The 23330-nt window shown below is 45.1% G+C and overlaps 1 protein-coding gene and 1 long non-coding RNA gene across 2 annotated transcripts in view; one reads left to right on the top strand and one right to left on the bottom strand.

Moving 5' to 3' along the window:
• The window catches only part of LOC309649497, a 431245-nt gene extending 422346 nt beyond the window's left edge, over positions 1-8899 (bottom strand). The window contains exon 1 of the long non-coding RNA XR_014257154.1: positions 2046-8899. This is a non-coding gene — a long non-coding RNA (uncharacterized lncRNA). The remainder of the gene's footprint in view (positions 1-2045) is intronic.
• Positions 1-23330, top strand: part of LOC309649477 (uncharacterized protein) — a 664470-nt gene that overhangs the window by 538331 nt on the left and 102809 nt on the right. The window lies entirely within an intron of this gene.

Here is a 23330-nt window from a genome sequence, read left to right as displayed (position 1 = left end):
ATGGATTTTTCACACGGTGAACACACCTAAGTAACCAGAACTTGGAACTGGAACCCCAGAACTCACCCTACGGGTGCCCATGTTCCCAGGATCGTGACCTGGTATGAACCGCCACCAAAGTATAACTCATAATTTCTGACACCGTAAGTTCATTTTGCCTGGTTTTGAGCTTATCATAAATGCGATCATACAGTATACACTCTGTTTTGTTGTTGTTGTTGTTTAGTGGTTGGTTGGTTGAGTTTTTTGGTGGGTGTGTGGAGGGTCTGGTTTGTGCATTTCACCCATGTTGACCATTCTGTTGGAGAGCTTTTCTCTCATACTTGTATGGACATTAGGTAACTTCCATGTGGCCATTAGGGAGAGTGCTGCTGTAAGTGTTCCAGTATATTCCTTTAGGAGAACATAAGGGGTTAACCATCTTCATTCTAATAATGTAGCAGGCAGGGTGTTTTTCCTCACCCTCTTCCTCTTCAGCTAATTGATCTCCAAGCCTCATCCATCCGCCTCATCCATCCACCTCCTCAGTGTATGAGCTCTGACCCTGCCATCCGTTACCTGAACTATTGCAGTAACTGTTTTCCATTCCCGTGTTTCTCATCCCTCCCAGCTGAACTTCAGCACCACCAGAATTATCTTCCTGAAACACACATCCGATAGTATCACTTTCCTGCTCAAAACTTGTATCCTCAATGCCAACCGAAGCAAAATGAAACAACACGACTCTGAGCTCCTTGTATAATGGGGATCCATCTTGAATGAGCTGCTGCCCACACTTCCCTCTTCATCACCAACTTCCTCTCTGTATACTGGCGCCATATTGGATTAGCCCCTTGGCTGCTCCAGTGCTCTCTCAGCCTGTTGTGACATTCCTCCCTTCCTGCTAATATTGAATTTCTTCTTATGGTTGAAGACCAGCCCAGGGCCATCCTGTTCCAACAACACTTTCTGCCCCTGTCTCTGTGAAGCCGAGTCTGACATCCTGGGACTCCTCGTGTTGGCCATCTGGTCAGTCCAGCTGTGACCTATTGAGTGCTGGGCCTGAGAGCTAGGCTCACAGCTTTCTCTACTGCTCAGCTCCTCTTGAGTCCTTGTCCACATGAAAAGGCTGCTTCCTTACCCCTCTAATGAATCCTCCTCATCCTCCTTAAGGAAGAGGGCAGCCTGGCACAGGCTCTTGTCAAACACATTCCTCATGATTGCGGTAGGGGGACCCAACTGCTTGTTTATGTTACTTATTTGAAAATTACTATTTCATGATAAGTTAAAAGTCACTTTTCTTTGTGTGATTACCTCCCCCCTCCCCTGCAAGGCAAGTGAATAAGTAAAATTTGCATTCCTCTCATAAGAAGCCATTTCATTTTCAACAAGACCCTAGATCATCACTTGGAGTCTGACAGGTCCCCTGGCCTGGAATTTGGTTAATGCTATAGGAAGTCTTCTGAAAGGGCTGGAGTGATGGAAAATCAGAGATTTCCCCCACCAGTCATTTTGTTGGGGATAACACTCTCTCTTCTTTGAAATCATTCCGGCTCCCTACCTTGGGGCTTCACCGCCATGAGCCAGTGCCTGTTTCTACCTGAGATGGAGCAATGATCTGTATATACAGGAGTTTTCCTCATTCATCTTCCCTGTCCTCCAGGTCATCCTAGCCTTCTTCTTACCCCCAGCACCTGGCACACGCCCAGCGCATGGCACACGCTCAGCGCATAGTAGGCCCTCAGTAAATACTTGCTGATTGAATGAATGAATGTTTGGTTTATAAATGGGCAAGTAAAAGTCATTTGCACTGGGGAGATTATGTTAATGTTTATTTTTTTGGTTTGTAAGTTGAAAGGAGAAATTTTAGTTGATTCCATAAATAGATATTTATTAATGTCTGATGCATATCTACAGATCCTAAGGACATGCGAATTGACAGCATTTTTTTTTTAAGTTACATTGGTTTTTTTAATAAATTTATTTATTTATTTATTTATTTTTGGCTGTCTTGGGTCTTCGTTTCTGTGCGAGGGCTTTCTCTAGTTGCGGCAAGCGGGGGCCACTCTTCATCGTGGTGCACGGGCCTCTCACTATCGCAGCCTCTCTTGTGGAGCACAGGCTCCAGACGCGCAGGCTCAGTAGTTGTGGCTCACAGGCCCAGTTGCTCCGTGGCATGTGGGATCTTCCCAGACCAGGGCTCGAACCCGTGTCCTCTGCATCGGCAGGCGGATTCTCAACCACTGCACCACCAGGGAAGCCCGACAGCATATTTTTTAAGCTGACTAGTACCTGTACCCCACCCTTGCTTTGCATTCAATTTCAAGTGTGATTTATGACTGTTACCTCTGTGTCAGGGGTTACGGTAGATGCTCTGCAGTTATTATCTGCTTTCATCCTCATTTCTTGTGTGTATAGTTCAAGGGAAATACCAATTCTCAACAAATACACATTCAAACAAACAAACCTCTCTTCCAAGGCTGGTAAGGAACTAAGTTGAATGGATTGAGAAAGATGTGGTAAAATTTCATTATACGAACCAATGGCAACATTAGTGGGATTTTAATCAGTGATTCTCTCATATTAAGATGACACAGAGGGGCTTCCCTGGTGGCGCAGTGGCTAAGAATCCACCTGCCAATGCAGGGGACATGGGTTTGAGCCCTGGTCTGGGAAGATCCCACATGCCGCGGAGCAACTGAGCCCGTGCGCCACAACTACTGAGCCCGAGCTTTAGAAGCCCGTGCGCCTAGAGGCCATGCTCCGCAACAAGAGAAGCCACCACAATGAGAAGCCCGTGCACCGCAATGAAGAGTAGCCCCCGCTCGCTGCAACTAGAGAAAGCCCGCATGCAGCAACGAAGAACCAACGCAGCCAACAAACAAACAAATAAATAAATAAATAAATTTATTAAAAAAAGATGACACAGAACCATCTTATCAAACAAATATTTATTTGCCACCTGTCCTAGGCACTGGGAGCACAGTGATGAACAACTATCTCTTTATTCTCATGGAACTTATGTGTCTTCCCGGGGTAAGCCAGACAAAACAGGAAAAAGGCAAGTAAACAAGCAAATGACTTAAAATGGTTCCAAAATGTGACAGTAATAAGACCATAGTTCATTGATTTTTAAGACACATTTCTTTTTTTTTTTTTAATGAGTTAATATATCTCAAGCCCTTAAACATGCCTTTTTTTTTTTTCAATGTCTATTTATTTATTTATTTTTATATTTATTTTTTGGCTGTGTTGGGTCTTCGTTTCTGTGTGAGGGCTTTCTCCAGTTGCGGCAAGCGGGGGTCACTCTTCATCGCAGTGCACGGGCCTCTCACTATCGTGGCCTCTCTTGTTGCGGAGCACAGGCTCCAGACGCACAGGCTCAGCAGCCGTGGCTCATGGGCCTAGTTGCTCCGCGGCATGTGGGATCCTCCCAGACCAGGGCTCGAACCCGTGTCCCCTGCATTGGCAGGCAGATTCTCAACCACTGCGCCACCAGGGAAACCCTAAGACACATTTCTTTTCACCTTGTAATATTGTTGAAATTGTGATGTCTTAAAATGGGAACGTGTGTTTAATATATTGTTTCCCTCCCCCCGAGAAGTTATTAAATTGATGCTTTGACTTCTGATCGATGGTGTCTCAGCATAGAGGAAATATGGTAATAATAAAAGCTCACATTTATTGAACGCTAACTGTGAGTCAGGTGTCGAGTGGTGTGCATTGGAGCAGTGTCTCCTTTGTTTTGGATAACAACCAGATGAAGCATGTAGAAGCTTCTGTACTTTACAGGTGGGGGAAATGCACCTCTGGGAGGTGAGGCGCCTGGTGTACTGTTGAACACGGTGCAGGGGCCGGTATTCACGCCCTGGCCAGTCTGACTCTGCTCTCTGTTACTCTGACTCCCCACTTCCCCAACCCCCTGCCCCGATCCTTCTTAAGACAGCTGCTGCAAAGCAATCAATGCTATTAGGATTTCCCCAGGTATTCCTAGGGTGGCTGAGTGGTTTTCATATAACTAGGTTTTCATATGCACCCTGAAAGCTAATTGACCTGAATACAGGCTGTGTAGAAATACCCACCGAGCCTGTGTCCTCCAGTGAATCTTGAAGCAGGGGTTGGGGACCCCTCTTGTTCAGTAATCTTGGATTCCTTGACCTGCTCAGGTGAGTACTTAGAAAACAGGTACCTCTGTGCTGCCTTGGGACCCTTTTAGAAGGGTGATCTGGTAACAAAGAGAGAAGACTCTAGATCTTACGGTAGGAGGATAATTTGCCAGTATGAAAATGCTAGAGCCAGCTTCTAAACCAAGCCAACCCCAGAGAGGCTCAGTGACTTGCTCAGGACTCCCAGGGCCAGTGAGAGAATCAGAAGTAGGTCCCTGATCTTCAGGTCCCCCCAGTGTTTATCCCTCTCACCTGTGTTTCCTTCATTTCTCCTTTCTCTTAACCTCTTCCTCCTCTTCCCTCCTTTTCTTCTCCCCACTTCTTTCTCTCTCTCCCTCCCTTGCTCCACCCTTCCCTTTCTGTTCCTTTTATCTAAAGAAGGCCTAATAGATTGAAAAGGTATTAAATAACTTTGGTAGCAAAAACAGTGACGCACGGGAGCTAAAATAGAAAGTTCTGGAACTTGCAAAAGTATCATGAACCACTAAGATTAGTTTAGGATTGATTTATGTGGCTACATAGTTAGTATGCTCAAAGGGGTTTTAAAATATGAGGCTTGTAATTAATATTTATAGATCTAAGTGATGAGAAATGACCAAAAAAAGAAGGCTGTTGGGCTGACTTGAAGAGTCAAAACTCTCCTGAGATAATACAGACGAGAAGGGGGAAGGTGGGAGTGCTAGCATGTTCGAAGCGGTTGGCTTTACTGCTAATGCAAAAGGAATCCAAAACGGGAGCTCAGGGAGAGCCTGTGTCTGCGTTGGAGGCGTAAAGAACTTGGAGGCACTTTCCATGTTCACTGAATTCATCTAACACAGGCTGGACTGATTTGGGTTACACTGAGCTGGTGAATTGACAAGAGCACAGAACTCCAGCACATGAACTAGTAGCCTATTCAGAAAATTTGTGAAAGAATTGGAGATGCAAGGTCTTTGAATCCAGCAAGCTAGGCAGCAGAAAGAAACACAGGGGAAGAAAAGGACTTGTAGAAGCTTATCCACTGTGCCTGGGCAGGGCCCCCAAGGCTGTGCCACATCCAGTCAGCTCACGTGCTGCCCCAAGAGAAGACTTGTTTGTGGCTACAAATCTGTACTCTGGAGTTTACTGTTCCCAGAGACCTCATCTCTGTTGGGGTATGCGCCGTTTATATATATTTGGTTATACTGAATTCTCCTAAGCAGAATATAGCACACTGTCTTGGAACTTTCTCATTGCTAAGTGAATGTTTAAGAGCCTGTCATTAGTTTATAAACATAGATGCAGAAGGAGAAACTCATGTTAAGAAACTCTGGCTTTCTGGTTTCAGAAAAATGAATTGCAGAATGATTAGTCACTTCACCAAAGGGTTTTTTCATTTAAAAAAAAAAAAGGCTTCACCATAAGTATCTTTAAAAAAAAAAAAAAAAAAAGCAAAAACTGATAATCAAAATAAAGGAACTTTTAAAGTGTATATTTTTACGAATATATTTAGTGTATAAACTGAGGCTACTCTGCCCATGTATACACAATGAACTGTGCACCCCTCTTAGCTCATTCATTCATTCATTCAACAATACAAGAGACATTCAGGTGGACCCTATGAGGAAGACAGAGAAGTAAAATAGCGTCTTTGTCTTCAAGTAGAAGAAATCATCACTTCCTGTTGTTTGTAAGTTTTATTATATTTTATGAAAATAAAGTGTCTGCTGTAGAAGGTTTAGAAAATACAAAAATGAATCACAAGGAAGGAAGCAAGTAAGACAATAATCCTTCTACTCAGAAGAATTCACTGTGGAAATATTTATCCATTTCCTTCCTGTTGCTGTTGGGAGTGTGTGGGTGGGCAGGTAGGGCTAAGAACAGGATTTGAGAGGAGGAGGGGCCGGGACGGTGCTCTGAGGATAGGCAGGGCAAGAGCTTTGCAAATCATAATGAGTTTTGGACTTTTCCCTTTGGTGATGGGACCTATAGATGAATTAATGGCAAGTGAATGGTGTGATCTGAGTGCATGGAATCTCTTCTCTCCTGACTCATATATGAAAGAAGAGCTCTACTCAGCTGGAAGGGTATGTCAAAGAGCATACGGATAATGTTAGCTAAAAGCCTACTGATCATTTGGCATCACTAGCTAGGCACCTTGCTAAGCGCTTGACATGGATTTTGTTTAATCTCCTAACAACTCTTTGGCTGGGGAATCCCACCGTGCCCCTTTTGCAGATGATCCAGCTATTGATGCTTAAGGAAGATCGACATGTGGGAGGTCACCCAGATACTAAAGAAATGGTGGGACTAGGATTTGAATCCAAACCATCTGGCTGTAGAGCCCTGTGGTCGTTATCTATTGTTGCATAACAAGCTGAAATTTAGCAGCTGAAACCAATCCCCATCAATTACAGTCACAGAATTCGGGCAGGGCTCTGCTGTGTGTTTCTTCTGCTCCTTGTGGTATTGGCTGAGGTCACTTGGTGGGATTCAATTGGTGGCTGAGATGTTTGGGGGATGGGGCTCCAAAGTGACTTCTTCCACTTAACTCAGTAACTTGTCAGGGATGGCTGGGCAGGGGGCTTGGCTGGGGCTAGTGACTGAAGCAACTTGATGTGTTCTCTCCAGGTTGGTGGTCATCTCAGGGTAGCCCCTCAGGGCTCCCAGAGACAGTTGCAGATGGAAGCTGTCAGTCTCTTAAAGCTTAGAAAGTGGCACAGGCCACTTCTGACATTTTTCTATTAACTAAAGCATCGCAGGATCCACCTGACTCCAGAGGAGGGACATAGGCCCCCTCCCCAAGTAATTTTTGGCCATCTTTAATCTCCCCACATCCCAGTGCTTAATCCCTGAGACAATAGGAGGCTATCATTGAATTCATTGATTGTCTAACTGGTTGATTGATTGATTAACCTGTTAATCAAATACTTATTGAACAATTGTCATGTGTTGGATGCCAGGCTATAACAGCAAAACAGAATACAGACAGTTTCCATCCTCAGAAGCTTCTACTGCTGGAATGGGAGGGGCAATTGTAACCAAGGAACAAATGGAGGAGATGATGGAGCGGATGCAAGGAAGGACCTGAGCTAATTTACAAGAGAGAGGGCCCCTGGGGAGGGAGTCCGGACAGTTTCATCAGAGGCCAGGCTGAGGAAGTAGTGTTTTACCTACTGGCTGAGAGAGGAACTGAGGGGAAAATACATCTTCTAGAAAGGAGAAATAACGAGTCCTCAAACTCAGAAGTGGGAAAGGACTTCATGAATCTCCAGAGTGGAGAAGATGCTAGGATGCCGGGAGGATGGTGGAAAAGGTGGGGTGTAACCCCAGCAAACAGAGCAGTGGGGGGAACCAGATCAGCCAAGGCCTCATAGGCCAGAGAAATTTCACTTCGTCTTAATGGCAAGCATAAGCCACTGGGTTTTGGGCAGGCTTATGGCATGATTTAAATATGTTCGCCTCTCTGGGCCTGTTTTCACACTTGCAATGAAGGGGTTTGAATGATTCATCTTTTCAGCTTTTGTATTCTGACTCTACATGTCCCTCGTTTATATTTTCCCCTGGGGTTGACCCCTTCTTTATTTTGCCAAGAAATAAGCTCAGACAGCCTCTGCAGCCTCAGACAGCCTCTGCAGCCCCGCCTTCACGAATGTACCTTCCTGGGCCCCTGTGTCAACACCAGCCCTGCCTGAGACGTTTTGTCCACAAGGAGCATGGTGCAGACTAGAGGGGGAGACAGATTGGAAACAACGGGGCTTGTGCATTCCGATGGCTCTTAACTTGATTTCAACTTTTGACCTGTAATGCTTCCCAGCTGTTTTGAAGTCACACATCCCATCTTCATTAGCCTACCCCCAATATGTGATCCAAGCACAGGGGGTCGCTTCAGGGAACCATGCCCTTGCTGGCTCCGGGTTTGCAGTTTCTGGCTGAAGGCAGTCACTACCCTGAATGCAGGAAGGGTCCAGGCCCACTCCCTCTCCCTTTCCCTCTCCCTCTCTCTCTCCCTCTGTGTAGAGGGAGGCCACGTGGAGAAAGAGGTGGGTGCAGGGGACGAGCCAGAGTCCCTGCCCCCCACAAAATAACATCCCCCAGGTGGTGGGAGTTAAGTGGGAAAGCGCAGGGCTCCGATTCCAAAGTACACATTGAAATAAATGAAAACCAACTGGACTTGAGTTAGGCGGAGGCAGGAGAAGAAATTTCAGCTCCGAGCGTTTTTTTTTTTTTGTACAAAATGCTAATTATGGGGTGAACTCAGAAGGAATGTGCTTTCTCAAGATAAATTTCCTAACATGGTAGAAAATGGACAGAATCTAGGCAACAGCTCGGCCTCTTGCCTGGGACGGATGTCTGCAGCTGGCCGTGAAGGGTAACCCTCCATCCATCACCGGGCCTGGGGTCCGGGCGCTTGTGGCCCGCAAGAGTCAGGGAGAGGGCTACAAATCCTCAAGTTTCCGTCGTTCTCTAAGACCCAGAAATGCAGACCCCTGGGTCCCATATTTGGTTTCTCTGAAAATAAGCTTTCAGGTAATTTTTTTGTACAGCATGAGAAAATGTCCCAGGAACTCCCATTTTTGTTTTGTGTGTCACTCAGCTAAAGCACATAAACCTATTCGTGTAAGTTTGTGCAAATTAGTTGACAAAGATTTCCTATGATTTCATGAACTCTTCATCTGACCGCCTGAGACATTTACTTAGTGTCCGCTATGCACCCAGCCAAACGGTCATATGCAGACAGTGTATGCAGAGCATTGTTCAAACTAAACCTCCAAGTAGAGCACATAGCCTTCTCTGCTTGGTTCACCACAAACTCTCTTCTCGCAAAGTTGATTCCAGCCACTCTGATATCGTAGCTCTTCCCCAAGTGGGCTGGGCAAGCTCTCCCTCCCTTTCTTTGCAGTCTCTGTGCCCTCTGGCTGGGAGATGTTCCCATCCGCCCTCCCCCCTCCCCCTGCCTCCCCCATCCCATCAGAGGGCTCGCTCCCTGGAAAGCCTTCTCTCTTGTTACAGGTAGAAGTATCCCCACCTCTGCTCTGTTCTCACTTATAAGCCATTGTAAGAGGACTTGGCTTTTTTTTTTTTAATTTTTATTTATCTATTTATTTAATTTATTTATTTGGCTGCATCGGGTCTTCGTTGTGGCATGCGGGATCTTCGTTGAGGCATGTGGGATCTTCGTGGCAGTGCACGGGCTTCTCTCTAGTTGTGGCACGTGGGCTCCAGAGTGCGTGGGCTCTCTCGTTGAGGCTCGCCGGCTCAGTAGTTGTGCTGCGCAGGCTTAGTTGCCCTGCGACATGTGGGACTTCAGTTCCCTGACCAGGGATTGAACCTGAGTCCCCTGCATTGTAAGGCAGATTCTTTACCACTGGACCACCAGGGAAGTCCCAGGAGCTTGCTTTTATGGTCGTGTCTTCTCCAGTAGGCTGCAAGCCTTTGGAGGGCGTGATGCAAATGACTGGTGCTTCTCTCTTTCTCACACTCCTTGCCCAATGCCTGCCAGAGTAAATGCAAAATAATTGCTTTCTGACTGAATGGGAGCACTTATTAAATAGATGCAAAACTAAACAAAGATCAAGTTTACAAAAAACAGCAATCTCTGATGAAATCTACGAGCATCTGAGTGTCTATGCGTCTAGACCTTGTGGGGCACCTTTGGGTATCAGAGCCCAGAGTGGGCTGATATCTTGTGTCACTGTAACAAGGTTATTGACGCTGCCGTGACCGGGACTCACCAGCTCCCTGATGCTTTTCTCAGCTGTTTCCTGACTTCTGATCGGGCCCAGAGAGGCAGTGAGAGAAAGATTTCACAGGGTGGATAGCTCAGCCCCACGGGCAACGAGACCAGCACTTATTATGCAGTTAATGCAACCCAAGCCCCTGGCCTCAGTCATCTTGTTTCTTAATACCTCACACTGTTCCAGAAAGGATTAAAAGAGGCTGATGATAATGTATCCTCATAACCACACTGAGGAGAGTGGTGTAAGTTCTGTTTCACAGATGAAGAAATTGGGGCTTAAAGAAGTTGTCATTGGCCCAAGGTCATTCATCTACTATCTGTATATCTAGAAATCATTAGAACCAACCGGTGACTCTGCCTTGAAGCGTAGCCTTAATCTACTGGGCCCTGACCATCTTGTCTTCATCCCTCTCTCCCCCTCCTCAAACAGAATGCCCGATAATAAATAAATATATTTAATTAACCGAAGAGATGTGTGACCATACATTTATTGTCATTACTGGCTTGGCATCATCAGGCTCGACTTTATTTGTTATGTCTCCCTTCTTCTCGTCAACATGCCCTCTGGGACTTCCTGATCCAGCCAAAGCTGCCCCAGGTGTTCATTCATAACTCAGATTCTACCTGCAGAGGAGGGTCCAGGGGACACAGAACTGTTGGCATCAGACTTGGGTCCTGCGAGGAAAAGCTTCTGCAGCTGTGGGTGTGAGACACTAAGCCTCAGGAGGGAAGGCAAGAATTCAGTGGGCAGTACTTTCTGGCCATCACACCAGTCACCCCACTCTTCCATCTACTGTATTCCTTTGGTGGGTGGGGGGCATTTTTTGTTTTTATTTTTTTTTTACTTTTCACTTGGATGTGACCCATCCTATCAGCCCATTCTTTTGTGCCAATGCATACAAATTAATTCTGTGGGTAATTTTGATGGAAAATTGGATGAGTTGGCCAGAGAAACTTCAGAAGGGAAATTAAAAGTAGTCATTTTAAGAGAGGAGAAAATAAAATGACAATTTTGATCATTTCAGGCCCAGGGCATTGGCTAGAGCTGAGATTTCAGCAGGATCATTCATTTCCTCATTTTAATTCTGTATTTAAGTGGCCATCGCAACTGGAAGGAGAATTCTTAGCCCATCTTTGGAGGATGCTTCACTGCCCAGTTTGTTCACTAGATGGCATGGCTCAGACTGGCTGAGTTGCAGAGATTTAGCCACAGCTAAGGAAGTCCTCTGTGGACTTGTGTCTGTCTTTTGTCAAGTTCCTTTGGGACAAACGGCGCACCCCCTAAGAGTGGAAGAAGTAGGGGGTTTTCTGATTTGAAGCCAGAGTTATCACTGGAGATGAAGTGTCTTAGGAAACATTCACAGGACCAGACGGTGCCTTGTGGATCATTTTGTCCATCTTGTGGTTTGCAAGCTTGTTTATAGAACACTTTCCTCAGCAAAATGCTATTCAGAGCCGACGCTGTAACTCGGGAAACAGCAGAACTATGTGCTGTGGTTGCTTTCTGGAACTTTGGGGATTTGAGAAACATTGATCTTGTCCCTTTCTCTCTTCCCTCCCTCCTTCATTCCTTCTCTTTTTTCTCTCTCTTTCATTTTCCAGAGTTGGAAACTGAGGACTCGAGAGGACAAGATGTTTATGGCAGATCTTGGCCCCAAACCAGTCACTGAAAGATCTTTTCGTGAAACCACTGCCTTGTTTATTTAAATCCCACAAGTTCCCAAAGCAAATTGTTTTAAATTCCCTGGGAGTGACACTATGGGTGGATGGATACACACATCTGCTGAATTCACTGAATATTTCTGTTGCCTCCAGTATGTTGACACTGATCATAAATTCAGACAGGACAAGAGTGACAAGATGAGTGTGTGAATTCTGGGCCAGACACTGGACAGATACTTTCGTGCCTTATTTCATTTTTCTTCACAAGAAAAATGTGAGGTTTGTTTTTCTATCCCTACTTTACAGATGAGGAACATTAGATTCAGAGGTTAAACTTTTTTGTACCAACTAAATATATCAGGGTACAGGTGGAGGTCTTATAACAAAGAGACCCTAAAACACAATGTCTTAAATACGGTAGAAGTTTACTTTTTTCTCCCATAATAGTCCACAGGAGGGTGACCCAGGACTGCTGGGTGTGGCTGGCTTGTTTCAACATATGGCTTCCATCCTGCATCTAATGTGGCTTTTCCAGCTTTTATCGTCTCCCCACCAGCAGAGAAGCCAGATGGGCCCAGATTTGAACCGAGACTTTTGTGGTTCACAAGTCTGATGCTGCTATGCGCTGAATAAATTTCCCCCATTACTCTTACCCCAATCACTACAGACCAAACGTAATAACAAAGTGCCACCACCTCAGGCAGCATCATTAGTTGCGGTAACCAGCTTCCAAGGTGGCTCCTGATGCGTCTTACCTCTCGGTAGTCAGACCCTCATGTAATTCCCTCCCACACTGAGTAGAGCTGATTTGTGTAGTCAATGGGATATTATGGATAGGATAAAGAATGCCTTTTGAGGAGGCCGAATCCCCAAAGACGTAGCAGTCTGTGCTTAGCTCTTCCTGGGATCACTAGCGCTGGGGAAGCCAGCTGCCATGTTGGGAGGACACTCAAGCAGCCTTGTGGAGAGGTCCCCGTAGCAGGGAACCGAGGCTCCCACCAGCACCAACTAGCCAGCCATGCGAGTGAGCTGCCTTGGAAGCAAATCCTCCAGTCTCAGTCAGCCTTCAGAGAACTGTAGCTCTGAACCAATCTTGAATGTAACATCATCAGAGTTCCTGAAACAGAATTAATCAGCAAAGAAGTACCCAAATCCCTGCCATACAGAAACTATGTGAAATAATAAATGTTTATTTTTATTATATGCCACTAAATTTTACGGTCGTGTGTCATATAGCTATAGATAACTAATACATTAGCATAGATGCTAGGTTAAGAGGATGTACTTTTTCTAGACAAAAAGCCACCTCCTCAGGAAAACCTTAAGTGATTCCATCTGGGAAGTAGTTACTCTTTTTTTCTCTGTGTTGTGGCTTCTTTATTCTACCTTGTGTCTCTCAAAGCTGAAATTAGTATTTTTACAAATCACTTTCCTCCTCCAGATCGTTCATTCCTCAGGGACAATGCCTTGCGTTCAGATTCACCTCCCCTGGGCCTACCAGTGCCAAATTAGAAGTGGGTTTAAGTGAATGACTGAAATCTTCTACCTACCCTTCAACTTAGTTGTTTTATAATATTATGCACATATTTTCTTTAAATGCGTCCTCTGAAAACATGTTTGTGTTGCCTTTTACATGAAGCCTCTCAGTTATTTCTTTGTTACAGTAACAGGCGTTTAAAAATACTCTGTATAAATAAAAGATAAATCTCCTAAGGGCCAGAGATCATGCTGTTTGAGGAGCTTGTACAAATAGTTGGCACCTCCTTTTTCTTGAAAATCAGGCCTGAAATCTCATCACAACAAATGTTCCCTGGAGGTCCCCAGAGCTGAGGAGATTTGTTTTTTAATCACATGGTCTCTTATCCCATTTAGAAGAGGAGAGAAGGGAGCCTGTAATGACCCTGCGCGGCTCAGGTGTCTCCTGCTCCCCTGGCCTGGGGGACCCCACTTTCTGACGGACCCAGTGTGTTTCTGAAGCCACCTCATTTCCAAACACACATCCAGCCCTGTGTGTAACCTTTTGCAAATGCACCCAAGATGTCTCACCTACGTTTCCTTCCACTGCACTGAATTTAGGACCACTCCAGAGGGGAACTGGAATGCATTCTGCATCCTTTTTAAACCTATATATTATTCTCAATCTTCAGACTCTAGGAAGCTTGGGGAATTTGTAAGTCACATGGAATTGAGTTTGGGGTCCACAAATAAGTTGAAATGTTTTCACGTGTGATTGTGGCTTAACAAACGGAAAGACAGGATGTTTCGTGATGGTCCGTGTTGTTCCCCTGTCAAGAATGCCATCAACACAGTTCCTCATGTGCATCCAAATTCCCATCTTGACTGAGCCATGACTTGACTCTGAGTCTTGACTCCAGAGACTGGAGTTTGAACTGATCCACACTCGTCCTCCTCCAAGAGCTGCATTTTCATGTGAAGTAACATTAAGGAGCAGATTTCCTTTTTTGCTTGTTTTTCCTGGTGACATTAATTGACTCACAGGGGACATTAGTTAAAATCATGTTTATGAAATGGGCATGCATCACCAGAGAGAAGGGATGTAAATTGTATCCCCCATTACCTCCCCCCACCCCAAACACTCTACATTGTGCCTCCCAAATGAGAGGTAATAACGTCTCGATTATAAACATTTTCCATGTTTACTCAGATTGAAGACGCTATCAATCCACACCATTGATTCAATAACACTACATACATATGTATGTATATATGTATACATATATATTTGTTTAAGGAAAAAATCAACTACATTCAATTCCTGTATCAATTTTAAGATGCATCCAGGTTTTTGAAAGCTAATGCAGATGGAAAAGAAATGTCTGTCATATACTTATGGATGTTTGGTAAATTTCTTGAGAGGTGACCATTCTTGGTTCCCAGAGGTGATCAGGCAGAAACGTGAATGGAGGTTAATGCACCGGAAAAGGGCTCTAAAGGCCTCTCAACGTGTCATTTTCCAACACAAGACTGAAAGATCTTTGGGGGAAGGGATGATGTCACGTCCATTGCTGGGTCCCCAGCACCTGGCTGGATGCCCGGCACCCAGAGTCACTTGATAATTCTCTGTCGTATCAGAGATCAGACGACCTCCCTGACCCCTTCCAGGTTCTACCCCTGCCCTCACGGTCTCCCCCGTCACAAGGCTGTTGCAAGCATCGCATGAGATCATGCACCTAAAGGTCCCGGTGAGGTCAAGTTCGCAGCAAACAGATGGCGGCTCTTTCGGTTCCTCCTCCTGCTCCCCCCTCCTTCCCTATTTTTGCCTGCTCAGGAGCCTTCAACAGAAATTAAACTCTGCAGACAAGCTCCCCAGGGCCTTCCCAAAGACATCCTCTTTCTGTGAGAAAATGAGTTTATTGACTTCTCTGCCTTGGAAGAACACGAGGTACAGCTCTTGGTGCAAGGGCTGTGGGCCTGAGTCGGGGCTGCAGAGGCCCCCCCACTCCATCCGCTGGGCAGGGGGCAGCAGCCAACACGGCAGGAGGCTCCTCCTTCCCGCTTCCTCCCCGGCCAGGCCATGCTACACAGTGGGGTGACAGTGGGCTTTCTGTCCCCCAGCTGGGCTTACATCACCTGCCTGCTGTGTGAAGTCTGTGCTCATTGGGAGGGCTTTCAAGGGCCTAAGTTGTACTTTCATCTTTATCCTCAAACTATTATCTGTCACATGCCTGGAATGTCTCCCACATTCTTGACCCATTCACATGGGAGATTCACATGGGGTGAAGAAGGAATTTTCTCTTACAAAGACCCAACTCATCCCTTTTCTCATTGGTGGGCTTTGGAACCAGGGGGACTGTGGTTTGAAGGCCAGCACTAGCCGTCCCTGGGCCCCCACCGTGTGTGCTCTCCCTCTCCGCCCAGGGTCATCCTCTTCCACTCGGAAGGGCCTCCGTTCACGCCCTGCATCCTCACTTGCCAGCCTGATGCAGCTCACAACAGGCCACCTCCTTCCTGAAGCCCAATGGATTTGCCGCTCCGGAGTAAAAACTTTAGTAGCTTTGGTCTGCCTTACATTCATCCAGATGGAGAGGAACCTTGTATGTTAGGCTAGAGGTAAGGGTCATTTCCCCAAAATGCAGGAGAAGCCCAAGAAGAATGTAAAACAGGAGATGACAGTGTCAGACTTGTGTGTTAGATCACGCAGGACAGATTCTGCAAGGGAGAGCTGAGAGGCAATGAAATAAATTAGGAGTTGGATCAAAATTTAGGTTTGGAGCTGTTGACACTTAGACTCATCCCTTACCTTTCTCCTTGTCTCTTCTTTCTAGCTTCAGGATGAAGCCAGGATACTATATCTTCTTTTCTTTCTCTCTCCCTCTTACCCTCTCCCTCACCCTATCTCTTTGCTAAACAGGCCTACCATGGTTTCAACTTTCCCCACATGATTCCAGACCCTGGATTCCAGTAATGCCCCCTCACCCCTCTGCCCCTGAAATCTAAGAAGACAGCAGCTTTTTAGATTCTCTACTTTACCTCACCTATTTGGGTTCTCAGCTCTTCTAACACTGGTATAACCACATTCCTGTATTCAGTTCCTCCTGTTTAAATACTTAGGGTGGTTTCTGTTTTTCTGTTTGACTGAGACAGCTGTCTATTGGAGTCATACATGTAAAATAGGTGAAGGTCTAAGTAAGGGTATTGCCCCAGGGCTGGAGGGGAGGAGAAGGTTTGGAGATATCCTTAATCAAAATCCTACCTAGAGTTGAAATTCCTTGTATCCTTGACCCAAAAGGTATCCCTTGCCATTATGACATTCCACCATTTGGAATACTGTCCACCAGATCTCAAATATCAGTGGTCTTTTCAGACCCCTTGTCATGTCACTCAGCCTGTAGAGAACGTTGCTTAGTCAGGCATGAATGCTTTTATTTATCACCAGTTTTTATGTTTCCATGAAATGAAACACGAGACAGAAGACCAAAACAGAATTGAGAAGAGGGACAGAGTAATTAATCTGCAAGTTAACAGACCAGGAATATTTGTTTATTTGTTTGATTTAGGTAGGGTTCTAGCTAGCTGGGTAATCTTGGGTGAGTTATTTTCCTTCTGCAGGGCTTACTTTCTCCATCTTAAAGAGTATGATCCTAATGTATCTTCCAGGCCTGGCCAAAATTCACCATCCTCTCTACTGTTTTGAGAGCTTATCAGGGGATCCATACTATTGGGTGAGTTCTTATACTCCTGGTGCCTGATCCATGATATTAAAGCCTACATAAATGTTAATAACCTTGTTTCCCTTTGAAAACCTATGAGAGTACAGATGGATTTTCCAGGCCCCATCTGAGCTTTGCACCCAGCAAATCAAATATCACACATTTAAATGTCCTTGGCACTCAGTGTAGACAGAAGCCTTAGCCAGACATTGCAGGGAAGGTTGGTTCATTCACCATCAAGCAGTTCAAAGTCAGACCCTCTGTTTTTGAAAGGAACCAACTTGCCTCTCACCGTCTGTTTTCTAGGACCTGGAATGATGCACACTCTTATTTCCATTTATAGCCTAATCTGTTCCCAGAAATATGCACTGAAAACCAGGAAAGAAATGTCATCCTTTGGCTGGTTATCCTAAAATACCATAAACCACCTTCTTTTTATTTTCTTATTTTTCCCGTATTTAAAATTATCATTCTCTTCTAAGAAATATCTTCACTTAAACATATTCCTCTCTCTGGGAGAATGGAAAAAAAATGCTCTTATTCCTGGACTGGCACTAAGATTCACACTGGACATGGCATCACCTTTTTGATTAAGCAAAATTCACTGGGGCCTTAGTGGCATCTTTACTATGTAAATTTTATTAAGGCTTATGTTTAGATGTTGAAGGCAACTCCCGAACCATAAAATAAATGTGTGCTCTGTGGCAGACACTTTGCTTATCTTTAGGTTTTCTGAGATTAAAATATATGTGGCACCTTCCCTTGAGGATCTCTGTTTCTGATGGGAGAAACAGAGTTGTGAATAGTATTTGCTATAATATTGGTGGGTTTACAGTATTGGATACCCCTGTGACTCCTGTAAGTCTTGCCCTCATCCTTCAAAGCCAAAGAGTGGCCACTAGTGGTCAGTTACTGAATTGCAAGTATAGAACCAATGAGGAGTGAGCTGTAATGTTTTTAGGACTAGAATTAGATCTTAACTTCCCAAATATTGGACAAAAGAGTCATTCCATTAATTTTCCAATGTGGGGATTTATACACCTGCATGTTTGAAGGGGGTTCCTAATATTTTCAAAAGTTTGATCTCTCAGTTTGAAGGTGTGCCTCAAAAGTCATAAAAATGGTACATAGACTTTGTCCCAGCAGTTTCTCTGTAAGGAATTCACCCTAGGAAGCTATAGATGCATTCAAAGGTGTATTTTAAGTATGTTCATTACAGTGTTATTTACAGTAGTAAAAGAAGAAAAATATCATCTAATTGTAAGGTATGAATTCATTGAATTAGGGTAGATTGAGATGATGGAATGCCATGCAGTGATGATGCAGAAAAGGACATAATGGCAGGGAAAGAAACATGACATATAGTTTGATGAAACAGCAGGTGTTGAAATTTTTTAGGCAATGAAACTAAATTCAAATATTTATGTGTATTTGTATATGCTCTGTAGGGGTAGATATAGATGCAGGTACACACACATATTGAAAATATGTAGAAGGATATGCACTACTACTTAACAGTGGTCATTTCTTGCTGGGGCTATTTCAGGTGACATTTATTTTCTTTTGCTTATGTATTCTGCAATGTATGTGGATTGCTTTTAAAATCAGAAAATATGTTGATTTTTTAAAGTAGGACTGGCTTCTGGATATGCTGCAGGAATGACAATGGTGAGGGCCAGCTGGAAGAGCCATCAGAGAGATTTTGAGGCTACAGGCTTTGTAAAGACCCCCCAGAATGAGCCCCACCTTTAACATCACTTTGGGCCATTTGGAAATGGACATTTCAAACGCGCCTGTGTATGTACGTAAGATGGTGGGGTAGTTGTAGTAAAAGGATCTCCTTGGATGACATGAGGTAGTTGGTTGGGTTGGACACAGTGACTATGGACGGTCTTAACCAGATGGAGATCAGGGGACAGAGGCTTATGTCAGTGTTTCCATCTGCTTCATCTACTTCTGAAGGCACTGATGTCACAATAGCAGGGTAATTAGAATAACTTGGAAACAAGATGGCAAAGAAGTTGCTCTGACCCAGAACCTCAGACTTCAAACCTAAATCTGGATCATGGGTGTGGGCCAGCTCTCCACTTGTCTGATTCATGATGGAGGTTGTAAATCAGAGGCACTGAATGATGATGGTACTTACTCCCTGAGACTAGCCAGTGATATACTTGGATGAATCTCAAAACAGTGTCCAAAGAACCCCTTTCTAGAGGAAAAACTGCAAATAACAGTAACAACAACAAAAACAAGTTACCTGCTGTTTGGGTTTCTTTGTGGCTCATAGTATGTATATGGGAAATGTAGTCTCCTCAGCTCCCTCCCTCCGTGTGTTTCCTCTCTTTCCACTCCCCTTTCTAATTACCAGTAAGCAGGAAAGTGTTGTTAACCTGAATGATCCAGGAGAGCCGCTGAGTTTTGTCTCGCTTTTGGGCCTGGTGACTGTACCTTAAAGCTCCTCATTCCCATGTTCCATTCCTTCTCTTCAGCTTCTCGCTACAAGCCTGGGTGGGGCCATCCTCAGGACCAGTTTTCTTCTTCCATCTTCCCTGACTATGCAGCTGGGTAGATAATGGGGCTGGAGCACCTAGCTTAGCCTTACTGCCAGCTCACTGGAGCAGGTCTGGATTCCTGTGTGGACAGCAGTTTTCCACCCTATAAACCCGGGGGCTGGGTCAACCTGTTGACATCTTGGTCTGGATGATTCTTTGTTGTGCGGGGCTTCCTGTGCATGAGAGGGTGTTTAGCAGCATCCCTGGCCAGTAACACTGTCCCCCTCATTTGTGACAACCCCAAATGTCACCCGACATTGCCAAATGCGCCCAGAGGGGTAAAATCTCCCCCAGTTGAGAACCACTGCCTTTCACTTATGACTTCCTAAGTGCACTTTCAGCTTTTGTTTTGCAGTGTCGGGTAGTAGCAGGTAATTTCTGGTTACACGTGGGCAGGTATCTCTAGAAAAGGCACATCACTGAGGGTTCGGTTTAGAACTCTCCTAATACACAGCCATGTCGAAGGCAGACTTCAAACACCTTATGAAGGTGGATTTTCCTCATAGGTACCTTTAGGCAGCCTCTGGGAATCAAAGCTGGCAGCTCACTACTGCCAGGGGAGTCAGGGCGCCAGGCCTTGTTCTGCTTCCTGGCCCCCGAGAGCCCGTGGGGAGTTTTGGCTTAGCTGAGAGCCCACAGAGGGGAGAGGCTGCTGTGGCGGCGAGGGCAGGGCAGCAGTCAGAGAATGCAGGAGTGGGGTCAGGAATTTCCTTAGCTTCATTGGAAACAGATGCCTAGCAGAGGTGGCGGGCTGGGCTCTGCTTCAGGCCAGTGTGTTTGGCGCTTCCCCACTCCACTGCCAGATTATTATTTAAGATGAGGGCTCTGGTTTAAGGGAAGCTGGGGTTGTTGTGACATAGGAACAAAACCTGCTTTCGTGAGAACACGAGCGGGTATGATGACTGTATATGCATGTGATCAAAGGTGGTGGGATTGAAGAACATCAGGGTAGTAAGGTCCTTTGTGATCTGAGTCCAGAACCTTCATCTGAGGTCTGAAACCAAGAATGGAGTCCCAGGAATCCAGGTTGGTTAGTGCCCAGGGCCTTCGCCCATAACCCACCCCTTGCCTCCAAGTCCTCTTTTAAGAAGTAAACCCTTTGAGATCTAATTGAGCACATCTGTAATCCCCAGCCTGTGCCCATGGCAGACATCACTAATTGATCACAGAGTTCTTTCCTGCTGGGTTTTGATGCTGCCTAATTATCCTTTACCCAAACAGCACTCCAGGTAGGTAGTACTAATCAATCAGATATGAAAAGTATTTTCCATACCTGCCGGTGACTTGGTCTGTCAAGAGGCTTTCTAGAGATGTATGAAAGGAATGGCCTGGGGGAATGTGTTAATTTGAGATTGTCTTTTGAGAAAGGGTGAAAGGAAGTATGTCACAAATGTACGCTATTCCAGAGCTTAAACTTTAATGTGCACATGAATTACCTGGGTGATGTTTCTGAAATGCAGTAAGTCTGGGGAGAGGCCTGAGATTCTGCAGTTCTAACAAACCCCCAGGTGATGCTAATGCAGCTGGTCTGTGGACCACACAAGCTCACCCAACCAGCTATTTTACCATTTAGGAAACTGTGGTTCCAAGAGGATGAGGGAAGAAGTCAGGGCTGCTTCACCATCAACTTGACAAGTCACTCGGTGCAAAGATTTCATTAACAATTGCTCATCCCTCTGTGTCTCATTCTGCTCCCTTTAGCCAATCTCTTTGCCCCTGCACCTGGCTTGCATCTACCAACCTTTTTAACTGGAGGCATCTCAGAACTGATGTCCACTTCAATTCTGGTGTGTTTAGAACCTGACTACAAGAAAGAACTATTATTTGCCTTCTCATTTTTGATCCTTCTGGAATATTCTTAAAGATTCTGCTGGAGGTCACACCCTGCTGAGAACTGAACCTTAACCGAGGACAATAGAATAGGTGGATAGTCCCTGAAAGGTCTATTTCCTTTGAGCAAACCTCATTTATTTATGGAAATCCTGCTGTTGGAGGAAAAACTAACCAGACTCTACATGGCCTGTCATGGCTTAAGAGAGAGGAGTGGGGGTTCATTTTTTGGTAAATAACCTCTGAGTTGAGAAAAAGTTTTTTATTTATTTTAATAATTAATTAATTTATTTTTTGGCTGCGTTGGGTCTTTGTTGCTGCATGCGGGCTTTCTCTAGTTGCGGCAAGCAGGGGCTACTCTTTGTTGCGGTGCATGGGCTTCTCATTGTGATGGCTTCTCTTGTTGCGAAGCACGGGCTCTAGGCACGTGGGCTTCAGTAGTTGCGGCATGTGGGCTCAGTAGTTGTGGCTTGCGGGCTGTAGAGCGCAAGCTCAGTAGTTGTGGTGCACGGGTTTAGTTGCTCCGCGGCACGTGGGATCTTCCTGGACCAGGGCTCGAACCCATGTCCCCTACATTGGCAGGTGAATTCTTAACCGCTGTGCCACCAGGGAAGTCCGACAAAAAGTTTTTTAAATCCAGCCTAAATAACAGCAAGGGGAAGGGTGGTGGGGAGGGGGCTTCTTTCCTTCCCCTCAGTAACTGAGACATCTCACTCTGGCATAATTATATTGTCAAACGGAAGATGCTTCAAGTAATTAGGAACATAATTAGTCAAGCTTTTCTGCTCTCTGTTTTCTCGACTAAAACACAATCCTTGTATCCAGTGCCCTTTGCAGCACGGGACAATCTTTAACAAGAAACACTTTCTTCTTCTTTTGCTTTTATTGAACAAAAAGAGAAAAGGAAAATACAGGGTCTTTCAGGGATCAGAAAGGCTACTTATTCGGTTTCAGTTAACAAAAATCACCGTTGAGGAAAGATAGCATTAGGAAACGTATAACGTGACTTTGGCCAAGGTTACTGCTGCTGTTATTACTATTATTAATAATAGTAGTAGTATAATCTCTTAGAACTTGGTGTTCTCAGAGTTCATGAATTTGCTCTCTGACAGTCTTTTCATCAGATACAGACAAGGCTTGGATGTTTCAGCTGATTTTCCAGAGCTTGTAAAGAAGTCTCTTGATACCTCAAGTCTTCCCTGCCAAGAAAAGCAGAGATGTGAATGAGGTCAAATAGGCTGTGGTCTCTTCCAGGAGAGGAACTTGGTTTTTGTCCATAAAACGCCCTTGACCTATGGTGCGTATCCAGTAAGTGGTGACTCCACCAGTGGAAACTGGTATGTGACCGGGCCATATGGACTTGGGATGAAATGGGGCATGGTACCATTTCCCGAGCCCTTGGACAAGAGTTTCACCAAGGCCTTTATACACACGAGCTCACTGAATTCTCAGAGCCTTCTGACCGACAGGTATTATCATCACAATTGATTGAGAAGAGAAGTGAGCTCAGTGAGGGCCCCAGTACAGCAGCCGGCTGAGCCTGTTTCTCAGGCCCAGCTCACACGCACAGGATGGAGGGAGCTCCGGTCTCTCTCCAGCCCTGCCCTCGCTAGATCCCTTCCACTCCAGGGCTCACAGCTGCTCCTGTGTGTCAGTCTGGCTGTGGCTTCCTTCTCCTCTCCTAGTTCTGTATTTGACTTCCCGACTCTCTGGCGTCTGGGGCTTGGCAGGGGCGGTGGGGAGGTGGGGCACTGTGATCCAATGAAAAGACAGCAGACCCTGGAATCAGACATATCTAGATTTGAACCTAAGCTCTACTTACCCTGAAGCAAATTACTTCATCTTCTTGATCCTTGGTTTTCCAGTCTGTTAAATAGGAATAAACGTATGGATGGACAGATTGATAGATGGATAGATAGATGGATTAATTAAAAACAAATAATTAATAGGAAGGTGACGGGTGAGTGGATAAGACATGTTGGCACTAACATGCCTAAATGGGTAAGAGTGATATTTCCTTTAAGAAAACTAGATGCTACATCTTTGATTCAGGATAAAAGGGTTCAGGAGAGCAATGCATTGGAGAAACAAGGTTAGAACCCAGCCGGGGCCCTTGGCTTGGTTTTGTTTCAGGTCAACATTTACCAGGTTTGTGCTAAGGAACATGAGGGAGATGCTTCATAAAAACAGGGGTCCAAGGTCTTTGGGAAATTGAACCTACTCTTGGAGATTCACCTATACAAAAGCATATTGAGGCCTTTGAGAAGTCTTA

The sequence above is a fragment of the Balaenoptera physalus genome (assembly GCF_965194825.1).
Source record: "Balaenoptera physalus genome assembly, chromosome: 19".
NCBI lineage: Eukaryota > Metazoa > Chordata > Mammalia > Artiodactyla > Balaenopteridae > Balaenoptera > Balaenoptera physalus.
The sequence above is the reverse complement of the archived record's forward strand: the minus strand, read 5'-3'. Positions and strand labels throughout refer to the sequence as shown.